General features: G+C 41.0%; 1 protein-coding gene and 1 long non-coding RNA gene across 3 annotated transcripts in view; one reads left to right on the forward strand and one right to left on the reverse strand.

The window, feature by feature from the left end:
• The window catches only part of LOC100744184, a 174,900-nt gene extending 172,888 nt beyond the window's left edge, over window positions 1-2,012 (reverse strand). Inside the window, exon 1 of one of the 2 annotated variants that reach the window (XM_024368966.2) lies at window positions 1,666-2,012. The gene's annotated coding sequence lies outside the window, so the exon portion shown is untranslated. Of the gene's footprint in view, window positions 1-1,151 lie in introns of both variants that reach the window. The other variant, XM_012387914.3, reaches the window with a different exon arrangement.
• LOC117151874 overlaps window positions 1-7,481 on the forward strand; it is a 117,911-nt gene that overhangs the window by 91,378 nt on the left and 19,052 nt on the right. The window lies entirely within an intron of this gene.

Raw genomic sequence — 7,481 nt, forward strand, 5'->3', positions numbered from 1 at the left:
TCAAACGAGCCGTTCATCCGAGCCTCGACGTTCTTTCACGATCAGGATAATTACGGTGATCTCGTTGCGAAGGTGAGTCGCGTCCGTCCGTTCGTTCGTTTCGAAATGAATGACACGAAAGATTGCGATTTGCGTGAAGCTCCGTTCAAATTTCACTGTTTGAGGGAGGGAAATGTGCTTTGTTCAACGCTTCGTTGATATCGATTCGGTCATAGGTCGTTAAAACAGTTTTCGCTTTTCAGCCGTGTTACTTAATTTCCTTTCATCTTTATCTGTATCGAAATTCGATTTTTATTTAGTCGTATATTTTACGCGTGTCCGATATTTTTAAACGTCGCTTGTGATTTTTACAGTACAGGATACGAATTAATACGAATCGTTAAACAAAACCGAACACAGTTAAGTGACGTAATTTTTAACTACACAGGCATCCATACTTTTATTACCACAGATTTCTATATGGTTAAAATACTTTATTATTTATTAGATCATTGCGTTGCAAGTGTTTCATTTAGCACTCATACTAAAGTTTCTAAAATCCTCCACTAGACTGTGGTAATCAAATAAAAGTTCTCAAAGTGGAGTATTATGTAGCTAAGAATTAACCTAAACTGTCGTAAATCACCTACGATCCATCGATACCAACCAAGTTATACGTTTCTCGATCGAACAAATATTTTATCGTCCATTTAGCAACGTGTTTCACACGAATCACAATAAATTTGCACAAGCATATTGATTTCGCGACTAATTCACAGCTTGAATTTCCAAGGCTGTTTAACATCTGCAAACACGCGATCATCCATAGATATCAGGTTTTTATGTAACACCGAGCTACCGACATGCGTCGCGTCACTACACTTGCGAACAAACACACTGGTAGCTTTGATCGACACGATAACTGCGACATTGCCTTCCCTCAAAGCGGAGAATCTTGGTCAAAGACGAATCTCCTCTGTTACATGTCACGCAACATGCGTTGAGAATCGGAAGCGTGTCTCAGGATCGGAAGTTGATCGACCAGATCTCTCATTTCAAATGATTCAATCCTCGGTGATCAGGCAGAAGAGACTCGTCAAAGACTCGGACGTCTGTCCCCGAGAGCCTAATACGGCCTGGCATAAAGTATCGAACTTCAGAATTCAATTTACCTTCACTGGCACAGTAGCATTCCGATCGGTAATGCCTCTGGTATACTGTTTAAGGGTATCCCCCTTCGCGCACCAACGGTTCGTCCGCGCGCCAAACAGAACGGCAAGAAGACGAGCAAAAGAGGGGGAGGAGAGAACTGGAGCTCGTGGCCAGGTCGAACAAAACACTCTCACGTACAGCAACTGTCACTGCCACCGGGGCAGCCGGGTGTCTCGTCCCGTGGGACCGGCGAGACGAACACCTTGCGCCCGATCCTGATCCGATGCGACGTCGCGATGACGATTATCATCGATCATCGATCGGTTCGACTCGTTTCCCTCTCTTTCGTTTTATCTCGATACCTAGAGATCACACTGTGCGTACTATATCACGGTATTCGAAACAGTCCGTCACTTGTCTCCTTCGAAGTCACTCTTAGGTATCAACTGCGGTCACACACAATAATAAAGAGATCCAAGGAAAGTCGAAGTTCGACGTCGACATACACGATGTAGAAACTTTCGTATACGATACCATGAATCGATGGTATCCACCTGACGGATTCGTTGGACTCGTTCCTCGGCTGAGTCGTTCGTGTGTCACTCGGACGATTCGTTCGCACCGACTACGCGGTCGTTAGGTAATCCCGGGCCTGAAAGCACTGCTTGCTACCACTCCGGCACGCACCGTTCTCCGCCGAGCGTCGAAGAACTAATAAAAGCTGGGACCCAGGTTGAAACTGCGTAGGCCGCTTACTACTCCTTCCACCGCGGCTTCGTCCTATCCCACCGACGTACCGGACCGGGCCCCGAGACAGAGACAGGCAGGAGAGAAGGCACCAACGGACGAACGGACGGACGTACGGACAGACGAACGCGCCACGGATGCACGGACGGACGGATGGACGAATGGACGAACGGACTGTAAGAAGCAACGGACATGCGGACTTTAACAGGTATACATACGTCGCGGAGCAACCTGGTAGGTTACCGGCCGGCGCTGATGCTGCTATTACTGCTCGCTGCTCCTGCTGCACGTTGTTGCTTGCTTCTGCGGCTGGTGAACGTCACTCGGTCAAGGTCCCCCACCAAAAACCTGCACAACACCGGGGCATCTCCGTTCTCGGTCTTCGCTACAAGAGAACGTTCGTCCGTGTTTGTCTCTCTGACTCTTCGATTCTCTCTGGTTGGGCGTTCTCTGTTTGTTGATTTGGTCCATGGACAAACGCTATACTTGGCGCGGATCTTGGACATCTTCTCGTTGCGAGGGTGGTAGCGATCGTTTCTCCAACTCGATTCTTCGTTGCACTCATCGTTGGTGAGTTGGCGGGCAAATAAGAGCTATGGAGGATGACTGGATCGGTGGCTGATGCGCTTGCAAATGGTCGATTATAGAACGTTGTTCGGTAGCGATTGAGACATCGCGGTAGGCGAATCGATTCGCTGCGAATGGAGAATGGTACGGAGAATGGTGATTTAGAAAGTAGAGCTTTCGTGGAATAATTTTAATCGTCGTTCTTATCGAAACGTTGAATTCTTATGGATGTTTCCAATTTGAAGTGTAAATGTAACGTTCTAAAAAGGTTTCGACAGAAACTTGGATAAAAGATACTTTTTTCTTGCCCCAGTATGTGAAACACTTTTTCTTGAAACAATTTACGTTTTCCTAAAGCAAAAACAAGATACGTATTTAATAACATTGGAAAATAATTCAATATTACTGGACTTGCCCAGTTTTTCTCACTATTACGAGCTAAACGGCTAATAGAATCGTATACTGTATAAAAGTAGCTACTCCACGCGCATCGCTCGAACTAACAAGTTATCAACGCTCTAAGCATCCATATTTCGCTTAAGAGGCTCTGAAATGGGAGCATTATTCACAGCAATGGCTCGTTAACAGTCCAACGGAAGACGAACTAACGTGTACAGGGATACCCTGCACTATAGAACATAAGTAAGCAGACGAAACTATGCAGAGCTTTCAGGGTATCCTTCACAGTATGGTACTCAAGTACGTACAGTAGCTCATGAAAGTATTCGGACTCTTTAAAAATCTTTCGTGTATATATTATGTAAAACATTTTGAAACCTCGTCAGCATTGTAGCGAGACACGCTTATCGTGATTACATTGGTAAAGTTTGAAACGCATCTGAAAATGTATATAGAATTTATAAGATTTAATTTATAAGAATTATAAGTATTGGAAGCAATATATATTTATTAGAACTTACGAGATATTTTTTGGTGATCGTAAAGACCAGCACAATATTTGAACAACCAATTATTCTCTATATTAGCAAACCACAATATTTACTGACATCATTTCTGGCATTACTGCATGTTTATGGCTATTATTTATACTGCATACATACTAATTTTTCACTGTGAGTATATTTTCAATATATCTTGCAATCTCTATATACATTCTCGAGTTGATTTTCGATTTTACCATCATAATCACGATAATCGTGTCTCGTCACAGTGCTAACGAAATTTCAAGTTTGTTATCGTGAAAAATTGTTGTATCGTGAAAAATATTTTGTGACAAGCGTTTGAATACTTTGTAAGCCACGGTATATCGGAAAGCACGTTATCGTTGCTAATACACCGGTTACAAACCATCGAAACGCTTCTCGACGTACTTATTAAAAAATCCTCCGATCCCTCGATATCGTTTGCCAAGTGATTTGTTATAAATTTCAACGGTTAAGGGACGGCCTTATCCCTTGATCCGCGTCAAACTCTACGTGTCGTCTTAATAAATACGGTCGTGAACACGAAAGTAAGCATAAGAACTGGCAAACAGGCAACGAAGCAAAGAGATGGGGAGGCGAGTCGCGAGAAGAGAAGAAAATTGTGTGCATCGCTAAGTATCAAGGGTGTGCAGCCGACAGAGAACAGACAGAGTACAATTACAGGTGATTGAGGATCGGTCTTGTTACTATTTTGCTTGATTTCTGCGAGTAGTTAGCCGTGGATCCGTCCGCGGGCCAATCACAATGTCGAGCTGTTAGCGAGCCGAGAGTATTATGATTGGCGTAATCATCGCATGGGCGAATCAACGCCGACCAGGTATATAAATAATCGAGCTTTAAAGTCGATCTGCTATGTTACGTAGGGTCTACTTGATGAAGAATCAAATGCTGTGATAGCGATGGAATTCAGTATATTGCAAGTAGGTTGATTCCAATTGTAAAGTTTCTGGCGCCTTACGAGTACTTCGAATTAAATGTCATACCTTTATGTAAATTCGAAACTATAGAGATTCGGTAGAGATTTTATAAGTATTGGCTCGTTTCATAAGCTTTATTCTCTTTTTATCAATTAGCTTCGATAAAGTACTATTTTTATCATAGAAGATACAATTATTTATTAGAATCAAATAAAAAGGAATTTTAAATCCGTAAAATTACTGTTAGGTGAGCTTCAATGTAACTGAAGCTTCTAAACAGTTATATGTAGTTTACGCGGATTTCCTAAATAGAAAGTCAGCCAAGCACTAAACATGCCCAAGGGTACTTAACTTCGCTACTAGAACCAGTCTTTCCTGTATGATAGTGCCCTTTTACTCATGTAATCAGAATGTTCCAGAAAGTAAATATTTCGACTGATCATCATGTTGCTTTGATATTTTGATTTCAGCTATCAATAACTTTAAATATCAAAGATTTTCTATAGTAAAAGTTTTGTATATTGAAGAAGTAATTAAATTACATCGATATTTTATTCTCTTTAAACATACACGTAAGTATTATAATATCATTAAATTAGAATATAAAAAAGAATATTTACAGTTTCCTGCGTTTTACTTACTATAAGCGAAACTTCTTATTTGAAGTTACTCGAGATGACAAATATAACAATTTTGAAAAATACAAATTAATTTTCATAGTTGGATCGTAACTATGCGATAGTTTGAGTTGTTGCATAATTTTGGAATGCTTCGTTTCCACTCGTAACACCTCTATCTACAGTGATCAAATCGCAGAATTTACGATAGCGAGAAACGATCTTCCTATCTACTTCCACTCCGAATGCGTCGACCTTGAACTTACCACAATATTTCCAGCGCTAATGAAGAGTCAGATTTTTAGTGATCTCACAGTGGACAGACGTCTCTAATTGGTCCCGGCAGCTAGCAACTCCGGAACGAGCAAACCATGTTTAGTACTGAGAACTTATTTTCACTTTCTACGGTGCGGTGGCTAAGTAGAACATACAGGGATGCATGTGATTGTATGTGTGTATAGTCAGATCGCGTTTCGAGTTTGTGCCGCTGTTTTGGACGATCTAGGCATAGCTTCGTCGATTAAAAATGAGGTTTCTCATTTTTAGTCTCAAATGAAGAGTTTAGGGTTGAAAAATGAGTGAGTGAGTGAGTGAGTGACAGAGAGAGAAAGAGAGAGAAAGAGGAGGAGGACTCATGATCTGGATTCTGGATCTTTTAGTCAGTCTACTAAAAGTTTACTATAACAAACGCATATTCATTCTTTTAAATTTGTAAAATTCACCACAATCTATGACAATCTGTGTATGTGACGAACGTGAATATACTCAGTGATTTGTAAACTATACATGTACAACCTATCGTACAATAATATTCAGCACAATCTATGACAATCTGTGTATGTGATGAACGTGAATACACTCAGTGATTTGTAAACTATACATGCACAACCTACCGTACAATAATATTCAGCACGATCTATGATAATCTATGTATGTAATGAATGTGAATACACCCGCATGATGCGCATCGCTAAATCTAAATGATAACTATGAAAAATGGTGCCACTTTGGTCTTTCTTATTCTTTAGAGGTATCTGATAAATCTATGATCAAGCTGCTGGCATAATTTTTCAATCACTTTTGATACTTTATGCTGTGCAAACTGATTTCTTCTCTTTCTGTTAGGATACCTGTGTCTTCATAAATTTTCCAATTCGGAATATATTAGTCTACGTCCAGTATGGCTCTTTGCTTCTCGTCTTCACATCTGTCTATCACTTTTACGTTGATGCAACGTATCCATGCAAATTTTGTGCGAATATGGTTTTTAGATCTTTGTTTTGTCATCTTCCTATTTTTACGTCGGTATGCACAATATTCACACACGTTTTGTTCAACTATTGTTTTTAATTTTTGATTTTGCCATCTTTCTGTTCTTTCCACGTTAATCTGTTTTATTCGTAAGAGTGTTGTTTAAATACTCTTACCACAGAACAGTGAGAGCCAATGCTCAGCCTTCTCCCAAGAGTGATAAGAATCACTCGCATATGCACATTGGAAACTTAACTTTTTCTCGGTGAAGCAGTAAGTCGGGTACCTTGTGACATAACCATGCGGCAGGCTCGGTGGGTGTTCTATGTACGGGTGTACGATTGTCTCGATGCCACGTTGCGTCAGTTCAATGCGTCCGTATGACAGATGTGACAGATCTATAAGGTAACCTGCCGTCGAACAGTTTACTTTACGACTTCGTCGGCCGCATATGACTAATTACCAGCGCACGAGCCGGCAAATTAAACGGTTCACCTTTTTGTCGCCGCGCTGCGAGAACGTGACTGCTGCAACGAACACTCGTCGACCGCTTGAAAGTGACTCGCGAATTGTTACGTAGCAGCATTTGCGTAGATCAAAACTGACCTAAATTGTGTTTGTTGTTTTGTTGCTCGGCACTCAGTAGCTTGACGAAGTGTTAAGTACGTTTTTCAGTCTTGTTAGAGGCTTCTATTTCTTCTGTGTTTCATTTTAACGACTGGGTTTGTATGCGTTATACGTAGGTAGGTTTGAGTACTTTGTTTGGTCGACCTTGTCATTATTCTCGTGGCAATGTTTAATCCAATGCAACGGGATTATGTAGCGCGTAATGATTGAGTCAGAACGACTTATTTATTCATTAAAATTCGTTACCGTGTATTTATCCATTATTTTATTATCTTTCACTGAGATGATATACAGGGTGGTTGGTAACTGGTGGTACAAGCGGAAAGGGGGTGATTCTACGCGAAAAAAGAAGTCGAAAATATAGAATAAAAATTTTTCGTTTGAGGCTTTGTTTTCGAGAAAATCGACTGTGAATTTTCGCTCGGTACGCGTGCGGTACGTTATAACGAATCTCACTGTAGATCGTTGTCTCGATGGAAAAATTAAAAAAAAAAAGAAAAAAATCTCTTTTTTTACGTGAAGGGAACGTTCATAGGCACCCGCGCTCGCCGGGGAGAGGGTGCGGGGTAATACCGGAAAAAAAAACTTTTTACATGGGGAAATCTTCATCCACACCTTATCTCATCGCACGGAGCGGGACAAGGGTGTCGGATTTCTATCGGCTAAAAAAATCGGTCGCG

Source organism: Bombus impatiens, unplaced genomic scaffold (genome assembly GCF_000188095.3).
Source record: "Bombus impatiens unplaced genomic scaffold, BIMP_2.2 scf_0494, whole genome shotgun sequence".
NCBI lineage: Eukaryota > Metazoa > Arthropoda > Insecta > Hymenoptera > Apidae > Bombus > Bombus impatiens.